The 20,135-nt window shown below is 41.6% G+C and overlaps 1 protein-coding gene across 5 annotated transcripts in view; it reads right to left on the bottom strand.

The window, feature by feature from the left end:
- The window catches only part of KAT6B (lysine acetyltransferase 6B), a 172,522-nt gene that overhangs the window by 11,349 nt on the left and 141,038 nt on the right, over positions 1 to 20,135 (bottom strand). The window lies entirely within an intron of this gene.

The following is a 20,135-nucleotide window of genomic DNA, read 5'->3' on the forward strand; positions in this document are numbered from 1 at the left end:
AACAACTCTCTTAAAGCAAACTGCTTCATGTATACTCAGAAAATCCCGAAGCAGGGTGAGCTTTTGAGTGTGCATTTCACAGCATTACTGTGAAGGTTCATTGGCAAAGGAACTTTAAAATGAGAAAAACTTTAAATCCACTTGAAGGTAATGAATGAAAGCTGGCGGCTGTCTCGGTAATTAAGAGCCACTTACGGAGGAGAGAAGAAATGCTAAAACCTAATGGTGTCTACCTTGCTCTAATTATCTGTTTCAACAGCCTCACCTTCATGAACTTTCTCCATTTAAACAAACATCAACCACATACAGTAGGTGGCAGCAATTACAAAACCATGCTAGTCTGTAAACCACCCAAAATCTTCAGCATTTTTCTTCTTTATCTACATTTCCAAAATGGCTGCATTCTCAAGAATTTTCTCGATTTGGGATTTGTTTTGTTTTGTTACAATGAGATCAGCTTCTGATGCATTTTCCTGACTCTGAAAAATCACGGTAAGTAATGCAGAAATTACAGAACAAGAAATCCAACCTGAGCCTAGAGGGGTGTAACATACATAGCATTTTGCATTTTGATGGTTTTCATCTGAATGCCGTTATAAAGAACAGGCAGATATTTAACTTTAGGTTTTGCTCCAGTATTTTGACTTATTTGTCTCTTTAACACATGTTTAAGTGCAAAGAATTTGATTGAATGCAAACAAGCACCACACAATTTCACAGTCAGACCACCGATCACACGTCCTGCGGCTCCACACAGGCTTTGGGAGCGGTGTCAGGAATGCTAACAGTGCGGCCACTGTGCCGAGTCTGTCCCGCCCCTACCGTTCGTGCCCTGTCAATATGGAGAAAAGCTCTCTGTTGCCAGAGTACAAAGGGTGCCCAAATCACAGAACACAGATAATTGGCACATCCGTCACCTGCCTCCTAAGTGCTTGGAACATGCTGGGAAATTTACTCAGTCAGCTGGAGGTACTCTGTACTCCTGGAGGGAGAGAACCACAGAGCCATGGATATGGAACTATCCCCCTTTTGTCCATGAGATCCCACAATTAAAAGTCCCCTGCAGTGACTGCCAAATTCCCTAGCCCCTTACTGATTCTTAGCTGAACCCCAGAGTTGGGGAGAGAAAGCACACACCCCCCCCCCCCCCACAAGCCAGCAGAAAGATTTCTGTATAACGCAAATGGTCACAAGGTGGTATATCCCCCACAACAATGAGCAATCTTACCCCGGAAGTACATGTGTTTCTTTGTTCTGTCTTCTCTTCCCACAATCTATACTCTGGGACAAGACGAAGCAGCCAGAACCCCCCAAAATATATTTCACACAGCTGTTCATGCTTCTACACCCTGAGCAGTACACAGATGCACAGTGCCAGGCCTGGGCTGACGTTGGTCTGTGGAGAGCCTTTAGGCATAAACCTGCCAGCACTTGCTACTCCCACCATGTCGAGTGGCTGTCTTGGGGGACACTCCCTTGGACACAGTCTGCAGAGTCCTGGCCCTTGGGGGCCGAGGAGGCAGCAGCCTGCCAAGTGCACAGGACTCAGACCAAACACCTCCATCCACACCAGCAAAAGCATCAGCAGGTTTTCAGGGGTGACAGACACCAACGTTAGGACCACCCTGTCCGACCTCACCGCGTCGCTTATAGTTACATAGCCTTTCCTTCTCCTCTCCGACCTCATGAAACTCTCCAGGGGCTTGCAACAATGAAAGGAACCTCTACTAAGAGCCATTTGTAAGGCCACAAAGTCTCCTCCTGAAGGAGAGACTTTGGGTTTAAATGGAATAGAGTTCCACAACCAGAAAGACCAAGGACACATTTCTGACTAGGTAAGTGAAATCACTTGTAATTCACTGAGCTGTAGAGCTGAGAAGAAAACGTTGTGTCATGTCTACTCCATCTGTGCACTCGCTGATGTAATATGTAATTTAAATTTTACCCAGGACGGGCACTTTTCCGCAAAGCACTCCACCACTTTGACCGTCAGGGAAGGTTTTAAAGAATTTCTTGCCATCTTTTGTTTCCTTCTACTTTACTTGGCTTCTCAAATCATAATTACTACATAGCTAGCGCACGGACAGAATAATTTTTGGTAAGAATGTTTATTTATTAAGGAATTACAGAGATGCGGTGGTTTGTTACAGCTCTTCAATTTAACTTACCAAAAATATTCCAAAAAATCGATCTAAGAGGCAGGGAAATAAAAAGCACTTATCTTGGAAGCGGGTATGTTATCCTGAAGCATCTGAAACAAGTACAATACACCCCGGTGAACAGACTCCCATGGTGCTCTAACACCGTTCCTTAACTCAGGGTAGTTCAATCCGAAAACCTGGGCTATCCCTGAGGGAGCCTGGCTGTTCAGACTGAAAGCAAAGTGATGTCTGAAGGATAAACCCCAGTAGCTGCAGGATAATTAATCGCTGGTGAAATTATTCCCTTTAAATTGTCTGTGAGCCAGAGGTGCTGGTGAGCAGCACTTACTCTGCAATCGGGAGACTTGTAATTGAAAGCCGACTGGCCGGAAACGCCTCACCCCCAGCAGCTATCTGGGTACTAGTGAAAGCTGGCTCCCCCTTTTGTTCCAGGGGAAGGTGAGGACAGTTTTCGTGCACGGACCACACACTGAATTCAAAAGGTTATCAAGGTGTTTGCACATAAAGGACAGGTAAGAACAATGGGATGTCTGCAAAAGGCAAGCATTTCTCAGCTTTACCACAGGGGACCCAAACTCACCTCACCTCTGTTAAGGCTGACATACTTGTAGTAAGAGAATCAATTATCATGTTAACTAGCCCCGACCCCTTGTGTTTGAAATGGTTAACTCCCTCCGAGAGAGAAAAAAAAAAAAACAGTAGTAGAGTGTTGCCTTCCCATAGACAGATCCATTAAGATAAGGAGAAACTATCCAGACAAGGTCAAGATTAGTTTTTTGCAGACCTAAATTCCCAAATTAATTGAACTCCCAGCATATTAACTGCAAGGTTAACCCTCCTAAAATATGAAACATTCCTTCCTTTTAAACTAGTAATATTTCAAGAATGTGGACTGGACCAGAAGTGAAATAATGTTCATAGGCAAGGTGTGGACATGGACAAGGATTTACCCCCACAAAGGCAGCCACCCCCTCAGCCTTGGGCACCTTCCTCTTCCACCATCTGGAACAAACCAGATGAACTTCCTCAAACGCAAAAGTGTAAACTTTGGCAAGCGACTCCAAACTCCCATCTGTCTGAATTGTGTGTTTGGGCTAACTAGCTGCTTTTAGGAGGAAGATAATCTTCAAGGATTACACACCTTTCATCAGACACCTGTTTAGCTCAGCAAACCCCGCTGAAAGGTTCGTATCAGTAGACAGCACTGGATTTGCAAGCCTGGGAACTGACACCAAGCCAGGGATTTATGGCAGCTCTTGACCAGAGGAAATCCAATAGCTCTAACCACGTATCTCATGATTGGGGATGGAAATTCACTGGTCTGCACTCATCTGTTACTAGTATCTGGCTCTGTGACCAAGTGGATGAATGGCATGTCATCAGTTTAAATAGTGATAAATGAACTTCACGGGCGATTTATGTCTCCTTGCTGAAGTTTTGTGGTGATTTTGCAATTGGTTTAAAAAGGAAGCCGAACCTTAGCTTTCCCATTGTTTTTCTTCTTAAAAAAAAAAAAAAGTTTTACTGATTTTAGAGGGAGAGGGAGAGAGAGAAACATCAATGGGCTGCCTCCTGCACGCCCCCTACCAGGCATCGGGCCTGCAACCCAGGCCTGCGCCCTGACCAAGAATCTCTTTAATATCTGGCTTAACAGAAAACATTCTCACATCTGCTTTGGTACTCAGTCTGTTGTGATATCACAGGTCATGAAATTTCCTGAAAACTCCACTGCACACCCATGAGAGGATGAGAATGAAAAGGACAAAAAGTATCCCAGTATTACTTTGAAAATAGTTGTGACTTTGCAGACTCTCTGAAAGGGCCCTGGGGATCTCCCCGGGTCCCTGGACCGTACTTTGAGATCTGCATTAAATAAAACATAAGGATAATTTGTAAAAGTTGGATAACAAGGCCACGGGTATTATGAAACAATATGGCATTTACTGAATAGAGTATGGCAGATCAGAGGCGCTATAAGTTGGTTAAGAGCAGGGTTCCAGAGCTGGACTGCTTGGAATGGAACCCAGGGTCCACCATGTGCCATATGTGTGACCTTGGGCAAGTTATTTAACCTCTCTGTGCTTCAGATCCCTCATCCATAAAATATGGAGAATAAGCATACCTATCTCTTAGGGTTGTTGTATTAAATGAATCAATACAGAGCGTGAACAGTGCTCTGTATAAGTGTATAGAGTTTCTGTAATATGCAAAGCATTGTTCAAGCTCTGTCTTTATTTATTTATTTATTTATTTATTTATTTATTTATTTTTTAAATATATTTTATTGATTTTTTTACAGAGAGGAGGGAGAGGGATAGAAAGCTAGAAACATCGATGAGAGATCGACCAGCTGCCTCCTGCACACCCCCTACCGGGGATGTGCCCGCAACCAAGGTACATGCCCTTGACCGGAATCGAACCTGGGACCTTTCAGTCCGCAGGCCGACGCTCTATCCACTGAGCCAAACCGGTTTTGGCCGTCTTGATTTATTTAATACAACAACCCTAAGAGATAGGTATGATTATTAAACATATTGAATAATGAAATCTCAAGGTGATCATTTGGGTGACTAGATATCTTTTATGTATGGGGAAGAAATAAAATTTGGACAGAAGAAAAGAGGCAGACGCTCTACAGAGTTGGATTGAAAAGAGCTACCTTGCTTTTCTTACTTTTGCCTGAGGCACCTGAAAACCACTCTACTCACTCCACTGCCTCAGACAGTTCTCTTCATCCCCCCACCCCCAGCTAACCACCCAAGTATAAATTTAATTAAAGAAAGAAGCCATGAAAAACATTTATACGTATATAGTGCCTCAGGAATGATCTCAACAAACTGGCGACAAAGTTCCCAGCAAGCACAGTTCTGTGCCCCACAAAATCCCTTTGGTCCTTAAGTCCTTAACTTCAAGGACTATCCTCGGGGAAACAGCAAGCCCGTCAAACCACAATAACAATGACTGCTTGAGGGCTTCGGCAGAACCAGAGACAGTCCCAGGACAGATGAAACAAAGACCCAAATGTTCTAGAAGACCCAAATGTGTAAGGCCTGCGCCAGTCAAACCAGAGAGTGGAGACAGTGGTCTTTGGGGAGGAAGGCTGGCTGGCCTGGATCACATACTGTCTGTCTCTCTGAGCCTCCTTTTTCATTGTCAAGATCTCCCTTCTCAAAGCTCCCATGAGCTCCTGGCTCCAGTGCTGAGCTCTTCCTCAATTATGTGCAGGGGCCACTGGTCTTTCTTACTGAATTTCCACTCCTCCATCCCCTCACCCTCCACCCCTAAGTCCTCTCTAGAGAAGAATGGTATTCTTTTACCTCCCACAAGATGAATGGCAGGGGCATGACTCCCCTGCTGCTGTGGGATACACACACACACACACACACACACACACACACCTACAGACCATACGGCATTTACCAGATAAATTCAGGATTCTGTGAATGGGTATGGACTCCCTTGAAGGGGGTGGTCATGCTGTGTCAGTCACCCAGAGAAAAGGTAGGTGATCGTATGAACTCATAAAAATGAATTCACAAATAGGGCCTCAAGGGGCAGGAAAGGGCTCTCCCCGCTCGGTGGTAACCTTGTATTGAGGAGGTGAACATCTGTATATGATCTCCTCCTGAGTTGGCAGTGACCAGGGCCAGAGATAGACCCCTGTGAGACACCACAGGCCAAAGATGAATCAATGGCATTTTTATAATTATAATGAACTGGTGAGAATGCCTCTTTATTTCTCCTTTTTTCTATCCTCTAGTCTAGCCCAATGGTTCTCAGCCCTGGCTGCACATTCACATCAGTTAGGGGCCTTAAAAAACTGTGGATGTCTGTATCCTACCCACTCTCAACTCTTGCCTATCTCAGGCCAGTTTGGGTTCAGATGTATTATGGGCTATATCAGCAAAGGGTCTTGGGGACTCTACCTTGGCCAGAATGTTAAGTGGCGGTGCAACACCAATCCCACTTCTCCATTTCTGCCACCCCAAAGGGCTGTGGTAGTAGCAGTGGTGCTCATGAGAGATGCAAGTAGAAGGTGAGTCCTGGGGGAAATGGAGATGGCTAAGAGTTGAGGCTGGGGAGGAGGTGGTCACTCAGAAAACAGCTCTATAACAGACATCACAGAGGTTTATTTAAACATTTAGTGAAGGAATATTTGTTTATGTGTGGCATGTCACCACACCAGCCAAGTCCTGGTCTGGTATACTAGAGGAATAGCTTTTATTTTTTTCTATGACGATGACTACATATAAAATAGATTTGGTCTCTCAGTTTTCTTGTTAGAAGAATGAGGCACCCCTGACAAGGATAAAAGGATTGTGGAATGAGAAATGTTATACTTTGTCAATAGCATTTATCCCCAAACTAAAATCATTTGGGGAAGCCAAGAATTTTTTTTTTAAATCTTCCTTATATATACTTGCGAAATAACCATGATTCTTCATGAAGCCCATTGCCTAGTACAAACCTAAGCAAAGCTCTGATTCACTCAGAGGGGCTCCTAATTAGGTAAGGGATGGTAAAATATCACTACCAAGGCCTTCGAAGTGACAGAAGTTAGAAAAACATGTCAGAACAATGCCCTCCGCTTTTACCTTTTTTGATTTTCCACAATTCAAGCCACTTTTAAATTCTGGAAAGCTTTAGGAAAAACAAATTTACCAAAAAAATTTTTTAAGATGAAGTATTGTGGCATTTTACAATTATTCTCTCTCTTATAAATATTGAAGATTCCACCTGAAACACTATTTCAGAAACTAATTTAATTTTCCCAAGTGGAAACCTGGATAAAATTTCATATTTAAGTTACAAAATCCTGGTAATAAGAATTTACCATTAAAAAGTTACAAGAGTTCAAACACTGCATTAAACACATACACACTTCAAATAAAGCATCTGCTCCAAGCAATCAACTGCGTGCTCTTACAATGCTTCACCTGGAAGGAAGGCTATTCTCCTATTGTTGAACATTACAACCAACCTTTTCCTTAAATGAACTACTAAAAGCAAAAACTGGAGTTTTTTTCGCCCACTTTTATAGGTCTGAGGTTCTGTGGGGGCAACTAAGACAATCCATTCTAATACCTAGTCATTGGGTCTAACACCACCCCGCAGAGCGGGAGCGGGAGCGTGGCCGTCAGCGTGGACACTGCCTCAGATCTCAGAACCAAGTTTAGGGAGACAGGACGATTAGAAGAGCAACTTGCCTTTCCATTTCCTCTCCCATACCCCCCTCCCAACTCCCGTGTGTGCGTGTGTGTGTGTGTGTACCAGCTATAATTTTCAAAAATAGGACAAAGTATGCTGTAATTCCAATTCTGGGTGATGAGCTTTCATGTGGCAAGGCTGAAGACAGAAAAAGGGAGAAATAGAAATCTAAGATTTTTCTTTGTTTTCAAAGTACATTTTAAAAGGAAATTTGTCAGTGTTTGACATAACATTCTAAAATCAAAGAACAGCCCCATCACCCAATCTGATTGATCAACTAATGTTGAAAATATAAGGTAGAGAAACTACCTCTAGTTGTCCTCGGGTCATCTAGACAAACAATCCTATTCCACTTATCCGCAGAAATAGAAAACTTCTCTTTTCACTTATTTTTTATTTATCTCCCATAAGCTTTCAAGCAGGATTTGAGGCAAAAAGCCTCTGGCAGTAAACGGTACTGTCCCCACAGGGCTGCCGATGAGCCCACTTTGACAGACGGCAGCACACGCGCAGGCTGGGTGAAATGAGGCGTTCAGTGTAGGGACTAGCTACATAGGTGTAAGCACCTAGCCTTTAATGCTGCAGGAATCTTAAGGTCCAAATTGGCTACAGTTAGATGTTAGCTGTTGGGAAAACAAAATCACATAAAGGATCACCACTAGCAGTATTAAGAGATATCAATTACCTCCCTTTCAGTTAGTAGGTGATACTGTACCTTTCTCGAAGTCCGCTGTTTGGATAGGCTCCCTAAGACTGGCAGTATTTAGAGTTGAGACTTCAGTAATGATACATTAATATTAGTACAGCTTTTGTCACCATATACTAACATCCCTGTGAGTCTTTTTACTGTGTGGTCGCTGTTAGTCAAAGAATCTGCATTCAGCTTTCAAAGGATTGCAATGGTTTAGTAACGTGTTCCAAAGCTGAGTGCCCACCCTGTTGTAGGCACTTTTCTAGTTAGGTTGTATATCTATATACAACCTAACTAGAAAATATATATATATGCTCCATTTTCCAAATTTAATAAGAAAAAAAGCTCTGGGAGTTTAATTTGTTAACTAGTATGCAACTGCTAAACACAAGAACCACAAACTACGTAAATAACAGGAACTCAAATAGACATGTTAACAGCTAAAGTTCATTTTTTAAGAATCAATTCAATATGCTACATGCAAGCAATCAATCACATTGCAATCATCATTTACAAATCAAAGTACAACGCAGATACTCATGGGGGCATATACCACTCGGTGGAAGTGTGTGATTATGGATGAGCAGATTGAAACTGTAAATTATGTAACTGTCTCTTGTAATTACCCTGCTTGAGAACCAAAAGAAACTTCCTGTATAATTTTGCAAGAGAATGGAGAATGAGATACAGAATCGCTTTTTAGTTGGTCCTAAACCTTCAACAACTATTTAATTATGTGTGATGAGGTCAAAGAAAGGTTATGCCTAATTTATGAAAAGTTGGCAGGGGGCTATTTCAAAGTAATCCTCTGAAAAGCTCCGAAGTATTAACAAAAACTGATGAGTCCTCTTATTTGTCAAGAATGATTTACCTAAATTATTTGGTAAAATAAACAACATTTAAAACAAATTCACAGGCGTCATTCACTTTATTTCCTCTCTAGAAACATTCATTATGGTCTGCAAGTTTTTAACTGGATGCAATGGAAAAGCTGCGGGGGTAGAAGCTGTCAGAGGCTTCCAATGCATCTTCTGCTTTGGTAGGGGGGAAATCTCATTAAGTTCTTTAAATTCATGGGGAAAAGCTCCAACACTGGGCAAACCACAGGGTAGGACTTCTCATCTATGAACAGAGAATCATCTTAAGCAGAAGGAAGCCTATTTTGCAATAAACAACTAGCAGAATCTCAGTTCAGCATATTCCAAGACACTACACTTTTTCTTTCCCTTTCTTAAATCTAACTTCTAACACCTTTTCTGTAAGCATTGTTTTCAGTGCCTAATGATCTATTTCAAATATCAGAACTGAATATTCACCCTTCTAGGAAGAAGGAAGGGCAATTTCCTACCCTTACAGTATCTGCCAGTTTTGCTTTCTCTCGGGAGGGGAGGGGAGGGGAGGGGAGGGGAGGGGAGGGGAGGGGAGGGGAGGGGAGGGGAGGGGAGGGGAGGGGAGAGGAGGGAAGGGAAGGGAAGGGAAGGGAAGGGAAGGGAAGGGAAGGGAAGGGAAGGGAAGGGAGGGAGGGGAAAACAAACAAGAAAAGTGCCAATATTGCAGCATTTTTTCTTTATCTCTTTGGCCTCTGTCCCATATTTCCTCTTCAGTCCACCTCTATTCTGCATGAACAATCCTTGTCTGAATCCTCTATTTTATCGCCATTCTGTCAACATACAATCCTTCCAGTATGTTTCTCTAGGTTTAGGAGTGGACACAGAATTTGCAGGAATGCTATCCTCTAATGGAGTAGACTCCACACTTGAAAGGATATGATTCTAGTAAGTTTCAGTACATTTCCTTCACATAGAATTGGTTCTGCAAAGTCTGACCTGGAGTTGGTGCCAGTATATCAAATATCCCTGTACTCACATTTGATCTTAAAGCAGTAAAGGTGTCTGAAGATGTTAGGGTGTGTTTGTAAATCACAAAGACAAGAGCTCTTTAACGAGTTCTGAGAGGGGTGTGGAGGCCAAGCACTCAGGTGGAACTGGGGTCATCACGAAGCCCTCTGTGGTTGCTCTGTTCATCCCCAACAACAGCCAAGTAGGCATATGTAGCTCCTCTCCCTCCCATCCGAGTCCTGATGTCATTGAGGTGGGATCTTCCAGCCCAGATGTAAGGTCAGCGTGTGGGTATTGGGGGGAAGGGGCAGAGGAAAAAGCCATCTTTTGCGTATGAAAAAGGTCCCTGCCCAACTTTTCCCCATTCCTGGAGGTGAAAGACCCCATGAGAGGGTATAGGGAGAATTAACAGTCCTTTCCTGCTGGCTGTATGGCTCAGTGGTTGAGTATCGACCCATGAACCAGGAAATCATGGTTTGATTCCCGGTCAAGATACATGCTGGGGTTTTGGGCTCGATCCCCAGTAGGGGGTGTACAGGAGGCAGCCAATCAGTGATTCTCTCTCATCATTGATGTTTCTCTCTCTCTCGGCTCTCCCTTCCTCTTTGAATCAATAAAAATAATTTTAAACAACAAAACAGTCCTTTCTTTACCTGCATGCTTTCACAGAAAGGTTCCTAATCTCCAGAACCCATAAATATGTTACCTTCTATGGGAAAAGGGACTTTGTAGATGTGGTTAGGGACTCTGTGATGGGGAGGTTATCCTGGAAGATCCAGGTGGGCCCAAGGTAATCACAAGTGTCCTCCCAATAGGAGACAGGAGGGTCAGAGTCAGTAGTAGTAGATGTGACCATAGAAGCAAGAAGATGGAGTGATAGAGGAAGGGGCTGTGAGCCAAGGGATGCTGGCAGCCTCTAGGAGCTGAAAAAGGCAAGGAAACAGATTCTCCCCTAGAGCCTCCAAAAGGAACCAGCCCTGCTGATCTGTTTTAGAATTTGGTGTGCAGACTGTAAGAGATTAAATTTGTGTTGTTTAAATATAATATAATCCTATATAATAAAAACGTAATATGCCAATTGACCAAATGGTAGAAACCCAGTCGGCGGGGGGTGGGGCCAACGAGCAGGCAGCGCCAGGCCAGCCAAGGCGTGTGCCAGTGGGCAGAGGGAGGGGACAGCAATGGGGGGTAGCGGGCTGGCGCCGTCCACCTGGTCGCCTCCTGAAGAGGGAGGCCAGACTGCAGCTGTGGGGAGTGGGCCTAAGCCGGCAGTAGGACATCCCCTGAGGGCTCCCGGACTGTGAGAGGGTGCAGGCCGGGCTGAGGGACCCCTCTCCCCTGAGCGCACAAATTTTTATAATATAACATAATATAACATAATATAATATAATATAATATAATATAATATAATATAATATAATATAACATAATACCACCACTAAATCAAAAAAGTTTTCCAGTTTTAAGAGTTACAAAAATCTAAGTTCTAAGTCAGATATCATAGGGTATGACCTTCCATTTTAAGAACACCATTTTGTTAAAAAAAAAACCACAATAAAAATAAGACACAGATGCAGAAAACTACACTAAACATATATACAGCTTAATGAATTATTATAAAGCAACTACCCTGTAATCACCACCAGGATCAAGACATAGAAGTTTGCCATCTACCCCGAAAACCTTCCATTTGACCCATCCCAGTGGTCGGCAAACTCATTAATCAACAGAGTGGCAAACCTCAGCTCGCGAGCCGCATGTGGCTCACGAGCCGCAGTTTGCCGACCACTGTCCCATCCCAACCACCCCTTTCTCCCTCATAAGTAACCACTATCCTGACTTTTTTCAACAAAATATCCTCAGGCACTACAGTATATATCTTTTAAGTCTCTTTTCATTTATGGGTTTCCCTCCACCCCTTTCTTTTCCTTATAATTTCTCTGTTAATGAACTGGGGACATTTGACCTATAGCATTTCCAGTCTGGAGTATGCCGATTGCATACTCACAATGCAGTGTAATTTGTTCCTTTTCCCTCTGTGTTCCTGCAAAACAGCTGCTGGATCCAGACTCGGTTGATCCTTTGGCAAGACTACAGGTGTGGTATGTTCCTTCACCAGGAAGCACGTCATTCTGGGCTGTCCCCTTTTTGCAATGTTTACTACTATTGATGCTCAATGTCTAGATCCATTAACTCATTGGCAGAATTACAAAATGGTAATGTTTTAATTCTATCATTTTGATTTCATTTGTTAGCTGGAATACATTTCTTTTAAAAAGCCCCCCCCCTCATTGATTATCTGATTACCTAGTGGTACAGTCCATACAGGAAAGGCAGCTTAAATGGTTCATTTACCAGTTTTCAGGGTAATGAATTGGTTCCTATCATCCCATAAATTTGTCTTTAAATATCATTATGAACATGTGAGTTTAAACATTTGATGTTTCAATCAATTGTAATTCTTATCTAATTATTATGTTTATTGTCCAGTGGGAGCCTCTTCAAGTTGAATCCTGCATCCTTCTGACAAGACCCTAATCATTTTTGCCTCTTTGCTGCCTAGTATGAAAAGAAACGCACCTTTTTACTGAACAAATTCGCTGCTTCATTTTAAATGATAATTCAATTCCCGCCCCCCAAAGGGCATATGAAAATATATTGTGTAAAGTGAGATCTACTTGTATTCATTTTCTCAAGATTTCAGCAACACTTTTTCCACTACATACAACTACTGTATTAATGAAGAGCAGAATGAAGTGATCACAGCCCAGCCTCCCTGCCCTATGACACCTTCCCGGTTCAGACCACCATCACATCTTGCCTGAATATTGCAACAGCATTACAACTGGTTTACTAGTTCCACTCTTACATCCCCTCTACATAAATGTCCCCATAAATGTGAAGCTCTGGGACCTGAATTCCCCAGTCTGCTGGGATACAAACTGCATAATCTCCTTGTGTCTCAAGTTTCTATACCTCAAATGTTTATAATGAGAGTTAAGTGAATTACTACATATAAATCACTTTAGAATAGTACTTGGCACTTAGTAAGCGCACAATAAAAATTGACCTGCTATTATTATCCACCCCCCCAAAATACTTTCTACTGTATAATCACACTGCATATTTTTTTCAATATGAACAAATGGGTTACATGCATAACTGAATTGCCTTTAATCCACTCAACTGTTTTAAGTACTTTATAAACATTAATTTAAAACAATTTTATTGAAAAAGGAGCTCCTATATAATGTTAATCCAGAGCAACACTCAATATAAATAATTACAAAACAGAGGTTTCTATATTGGTAAACATGAAAATGTAGCACTAATAGTAGAGGAAAAGTATGTTAACCATAAACCTGTGGGAAGGAAAAGAGTCAGATTCCTAACTAGTATTTTCCTGACATAATTCTAAACAAACTGAAGAAAATCCTTTGCTTTACCCAAACAAAATATTTTTTAAAAACCTTACAACTAGCTGAAATTATAAATGTGTTCAGAAATGCCATCATGAGAGGAGGTTTTTATCTTAGAATATCCTACTTCAAACATAACATGTCTACAATAAGCTGGAAATAGGTTGAAGGGGAATAGTTCCTAAACCAGGTATTGCACTAATTCCACCAATCAGAGCAAACCTTTCTTGATCTTGTTCTGATAATGGGAAGATGCTTTCCTACCCGGGAAAATGGAGAGTTGGGAGCATTCCCTCTCTGCACTGGCAGCGCCCCGTGTGTCCCGCTCACGCAGCCTCGTCTGGCTGCAAGGAATCCTCTGTGTTTGACTGTCCACTACGTTGTGGGCAAGGACTGGACCGTTTATCCTTATGGTCTCATCCCCTATGCTGACCCTGGCACAGTCTGTGTTTACTGAAGGAAGGGGCAAAGGAAAAAATAAATGAAAAAATGAAGACAGATGAGATCTGGGAGCTGGCACCAATTCTGCCACAAGCTGGTTGGGATGAACCTGGTAGGTGTTATCATTTACTCCCTCACCAAACCTTTTATGGGCACACCCACTACATGCCTGGCACCATGCTCAGGGCTTGGAGTTCAGCAGTGAACACCTGGCCCTCATGATGGCATTGCTAAGGCTCCATTTAATGCTGAAGATTAGTTTTTTTTTCAGACTAATTGCATGAATGAAATGTGCCCAGTAGTGGGTTTAAAAATGGCTCATTGCAAATTCTGGTCAGTGTTAGAAATCCAAGCAGACAAAAGGTTTGTGTGTGTGTGGGGGGGGGGGGGGGGGGGAGGGGGGGGGAAGTCCACTTGTATACCAAAATGTGAAAAAATTCTGAGCTATGCAAGGCAGAACGGTAGTAGCAGACTGTATGTTTCAGAGTTACAATGTTTTCATTGAAGCAATGAATACAAACTATTCTATAAGAGCTATTATTTGCTCTTATTTATGACAAGCTTAGTTAAAGAAGAAGACACATAGTTAGCCGCACTGCCTCATATAACTCATTTCAATGCATTCAGTAACAGTCAACCTCTGAATAAATCACTGAATGCTCAACTTTCAACCTGATATTATCTTTATCATATTAAAATATATTGTTCTTCAGTCCAATGTAATAAAACAGCAATGACAAGGCTTTTAGTACAACGTATTATAATGAGAAAATAAGGAAAAATAGCCGTTTTCCTTATTATATTAGGCTAGAATTCTATTAAAATACATGTCATCATTACACATGATTACACAGGTCAAAACATGTCTTCCAATACCCAGCGAAAGGCTGAGGGTACAGCTGCCGGTCCATCTTCCAACAAGTGTCATGGTGGTGCTGGGGGAGGGGCTCCTAGCGCAGAAAAGGCTGTGAAGGACTCCAGCACCATTTCAAAAGCGGAACTCATTATTCTTTAATGATTGCCTCGGCTGCGCTCACCCAGAGAGAATAGCTGCTGGGAAAGCTATGCAGAGAGCAGCTTTCTTGACAGTTCCTCAAGACTGAAGTTAGAATTTTCCTTCCCAAATAAATGCATGAGGAAATGAATTATCTGATAAGACTAGGAAAAGGTAAGTGTCTCTTCAACCAAGTGTGTAAATGTGAATTCTGTCACAGCTCTTTCTCTGCCCGAGGTGTGTGGATAATGACAACCTTCCTCCTGATTGCGACTTAAATGATCCTGGGACAGAGGCTGCACTTGAGCAAAAATGCCAGACCTTTAAAGAAGGCAGGCACACCCGGCATCATTTGGAAGGAAGCAAACCCCAGCTCGTTGATTATGTTCTAAGAAAATAAAATTCTTTCCCTAAGAATCACATGTGAGAAGAGAGAGTACATTAAGAAAGCTCTTCCCATGGTAATTCATTTAATATTTGTTCAACAAATAATAAGAACCTATTAAGTCCAAGCTCTTCCGGGAAGTGAGCCTGAAGCAGAGAACAAAGTCTCTACCCCAGGAAGCTCTTTTTTTGTGATGGAGATGGACAGGGAACAATACATATATGAAGGACATATGCCATTTTCTAAATGACTTAGCACTTACTCAGTCCAGAGCATTTTTTTTATGATCAGTGCCACTGAAAAAAGACAAAATTATTAAATAAAAATTGCACAAGGAGGTAAATACCACACGTCAAATTTATAGCTTCATTCCATTTGCTTAACTCCTCACAGGGAGTCAGAGTGTTTCAGTTATGTAGCATGTCCTCAAAACCTACCTTTGATGCTTGGCTTATGGACTACGATGTTAAATTGTACCCAGAAGCATCTTTCTTTAAAAGCTTACTGTATATCCTCCTTTTCTTAAATCCAGTTGTGCGCGCATCAGCCATTTTTAAGAAAAGAGAACAAATGGAAGGACCCTGCTAACCACACTGAGGACATGACCAAGTTCATGACTTGTAGGCACAACACTGGGCCATGTGCACCCACCTAGCAGCACACACTAAGTACAAACTCAAGTTTGAAGCAGGAACAGACGGCATGAAAGCCAAGGTGAAACCCCTCAACATGAGATCATAGGGAACGTCTACAAAGGGAATGCCTGATGAGTGCCTAATTCATGCAGTTACTCCCACTTCCTCCAGGTAGCTCTCCAGGAAGGACAACCCGGGACATTGCACAACATTTTAATACTGAATTTAAAAAGCTGCTTACAAAATTTTATGATTTGTTTACAAATAAATAGGCACTAATTTAAAAAATGCCTGAATGTACAGTTAACTGGATATTTTATGTAATTGATAAGCTTGTCGTTTGCATGCTAGTCACAAAAAACTAGAGTTGTGAGTTTGAAGACTTTTGGACCCAATTGTCATCTACCTAAAATTAATCCAAGGCTGAAACAAAGAGGAAAAAGTTAATATAAGATTCAGAATTCTTATAAATCTAGGTGGTATATTTGATTATTTTACATTAGGAAAGATGAAGAATTTCATCAAATGCCTCTTTGGAATTTGTAATAAACAACCCATGTGGGTATCACTTTTTGTTTTCTCCTTAATCTTTCTCCATCACTACTTCCCTTTCTTCTTTCCATCAATGTTCCATTTTCTCTAGCTTAAAAACAAAAAACAATCATACCTGGTTGGTGGAGCTTTTTGAACTCAATTCTTTAAATTCCACTTAAACCAGTTCCTCTAAAGTATACTGCTCACATCTTATCTTAACCTTCTTCTCCGAGGCCCTGAACACTGGCTGGGGGGTAATCTTAGACAAGTCTCTTTCTCTCTCTCTCCTTTTTTTTTTTCTCTCTCTCTCTCTTCTATGTAGGAGAAATATACTACTACTCAACCTCTACTGTAAGGTTGGCAGCCCTGAGAACTCCTTTAATGTAGCATGTTATGGAGGTATTCCTGCTCCCAAAGGAATGAGGAGCAGACATATTTCCACATGCAATAGACAAGTTTCTTAATGTCTCTGTGCCCCTCCACTCCAGATGCTTAACAATAACCTACTTCCAAGGTCTTTGAGACAATTAAGTAAGTTAAAGTGTATAATTCAGGTGACCAGTGCCTGACGCAGAGCAAGTGCTGTAGAAATGTTTGCTGTGACTATGACTATTATTGAAATGATGACCTGTTAGCTTCCCTGACACAACTGCTTCCCTGACACAATTCTCTCCTGATTCTCTTCCCACTTCCTTGGTGACTTTCCAGTTTCCTTGGTGACTTCCTCGTCCTCTATGACCCCCTTAAACATTGGAATTCCAAGCTCTCCATTCTCAGCGCTGTTTCCCCACTCTCCCTGGGCTGTCCTCATCCACCTGTGGTTTCGAGCCCCACTGCATGCCCATGACTCCCAGTAGCTCCTTGAAATTCAGACCCCGGCTGAGCTCTGACCTCCACTGAAAGCTGCATGGGGGGTGTCTAAAATCAGTGAAGGCAACGTGACCAAAGCTGCACTCACTACCTTTCTTCGCTCAGTCCATTCATTCATTCAACCAGAGCTCACTGAGCACCCGGCAGAGCTCTCCCTGCTGCAGAACAACAGGAAACACCTCCCTATTTCCATGCATTGTTACCGCCTCCGCCCTGGGTCAGGCCTTCATAGACTCTTGCTTCTTAAATTCAATTTCTTTCAAGTTACAGCAAAAAGTATGAATAAGAAGAAAATAAAAATTGCCTGTAATTCTAATTCTACAGATAATCTGGAAATGTATTCCCTTCCTTTCTTTGCATATACTTTTTACATAATTGAGAACATATTCTATATACAATTTTGTGGGCCACTTATTTATCATAAGCAATTTCCTATTTTATTAAAATCCTTCAGAATATAATTCTTAATGGCGAATAATGTTACATTATATAGAGATACCATAATTTTCTCAGGGGAGTGGTTCTCTCTTACCTTTGAACACTGAGGCTGTCTCAATTTTTTCTTAAATTGTAAATAATGATACTGAAGAACAAAGCATTAACTCTCTGAGTGGCAGCACTTGGGGGATTTCATTTTCTCTTGGTATTATAGCTATGTTTATCTAACTTTCTACTATGAGCTTATATTGCTATAACTGGGGGAGGGGAGGAAGAAGGAAGGAAAGTCCACTAATTAAAAAAATAAATATGCAAAACAGTGCTGCTATATTAAGTATGATGACTGATTAAAGTATGTTGACTTCCTTAGAATAAATTCTTTTCAAAAATAAGTGTTAAAGCATTTTTTATACAGACTGTTGAAGTTCTACCAATTTAAACTTTCTCTAGTATAAATATAGAGCGCCTACCTACGCCAGCTTGGTTAGACCTGGGGAAATTTTAAAGTCTTTGGTAGGCAAAAAATTGTAATCCTGCAGTTATGTGCATCTGCATTTTTAAGTCACCAATCATGTTTTTACATTTTAATTAGCCATTTGTAGTTGAAAGACTGTGGTGGTGTAGCCAGGAGTCCAGTGCTCGGGATTCAGTTGCAGCCAAGCTACTTGTTATTTGGGTAACTGTGGCTCAGTTTCTGCACCCACTGCATGAGCGAGGCTACCAGCACCCTCTCCACCACTGCTGGGAGGGTGGAGGAGCCGGCACTACGCTCAGCGGAGTGGCTGGCACAGACCAGGCGCGGAAATGCCAGCAGCGGTGCTGCCGTCCGTGGTTTTCTCCTGCATAGTCTGCGTTCGCCCCTCTACTCATTTTTCTGTGAGGGTTTGTTTTAACACTGTCAGATCTTTCCTTTATATTTGTTTAAATACTGCTGTGTTGCTAACATCTTTCCCATTACATTTGCTTTTACGTATTAGTACTTTATACTACATAGAAGTTTTACATTTGTATGTAGTCAAGCCCATCTGCATATTCTCTTGTGATTTCTTTCATTGCTTTAAATGCTTAGGATGTTCTTGGCCATCCAAAGATCAGATAAATAATTGTAGATCCTTTCTTCTACTTTTTAAATGTCTTGTGTGTTTATTTTTGGGTAATATCTAAGCATTTAAATTACCCGGAGTAACTTTTGCAGTGATTTTCTACTATGCATCTGACATTTTTCCTCACATAGTCACACCTGTTCCCTCACCCTGGAATGTCTTCGCTTCACCTTCCTGTGACTCCATCTGTATAAAATCCTGTCCAGCAAGTGTTGACTTGCCAGGGAACTTGACCACCCAGCAAGAGCTGTGCCTCCTTCATTTTTGTCACTGGTGTTGAGCAGAGTGTAGACGAGGGTGCTCCAATCAACAAAGGTTGGATGAAAAGGTAAAAAAACGAATGAAGTAACTTTTCTCATATTCCTGCATTATCTCCTTTAGAATCAGACAAAGTAAGTGATGATGCCAGCTTCTTTCACCACAAACTGGCAGTGTTCTGTGGCCTACTGCTCAATCAGCTGCCTCTCCTGGGTGTCCCCTGATCAGCCATGGAGGATGGGTTTGCACCCTCCTCTCCGGGCAGCTTTCTGGCTTTGGTAAAAAACAATTCATTATCTGCTTACCCACTGCCCCGCCAAGCAGACTATAACTGCTACCTAAGTATATATCAGTCAACATATGCCCAAGACTACTCACTACAGCACTTCTAAAAGTGTGAAATATTGGAAACAAACCATATGCCTATACTTGGGAGAGTAAGTGAATAAATTATGAGCGTCACACAATGGAATACTATGCAGCTGTAGAAGAAAAGAAGATCTCTATAAAATCCTATGGAGTGATTTCCAGGATATATTAAGTGGAAAAAGCAAAATGTAAAACACTATCTACAGCATGCTACCCTTTTGTGCAGGACAGAAAGAGAATTTAGAAAATACACATCTACACACAGACGTAACCGAACAGACTGGCGACCTGCAGGAAGCGGTGGGGAACGGCCCTGGGTGGGGGAAATGGAGGAGGGGATGACACTTCTCTAAGTATAGTCTTTAATATAGTTGTAACTTTGGAAAATCATTTAATGTTTTATACTCTTCAAAAGGCAACAACAAAAAAACTGAAGTGGATAACAGAAACAAATAAGCCTAACTGTATTTCAAATGAATACTAACCACACTGAAAAGTAGTTATATTAAAAATAAAAAGAACTAATCCAAGTAACATTTGAACACTGTTATTGTGACTAAATACAATCAGGGTAAAGTAAAAAAAGAACTTATAGATGCTCCTGCATTTACAATCGGGCTATGTCCCAATAAATCCCATTGTAAATTAAAAATATCATAAATTGAAAGTGCATTTAATATACCTAACCTGCCGAACATCATAACTTAGCCCTATCTTAGATGTGCTCAGAACGTAATATCAAAAAAAAAAAAAAAAAAAGATGCTCACAACAGTCACTGTGGAATATCGA

Source organism: Cnephaeus nilssonii, assembly GCF_951640355.1.
Source record: "Cnephaeus nilssonii genome assembly, chromosome: 16".
In the NCBI taxonomy this organism is placed as follows: Eukaryota; Metazoa; Chordata; class Mammalia; order Chiroptera; family Vespertilionidae; genus Cnephaeus; species Cnephaeus nilssonii.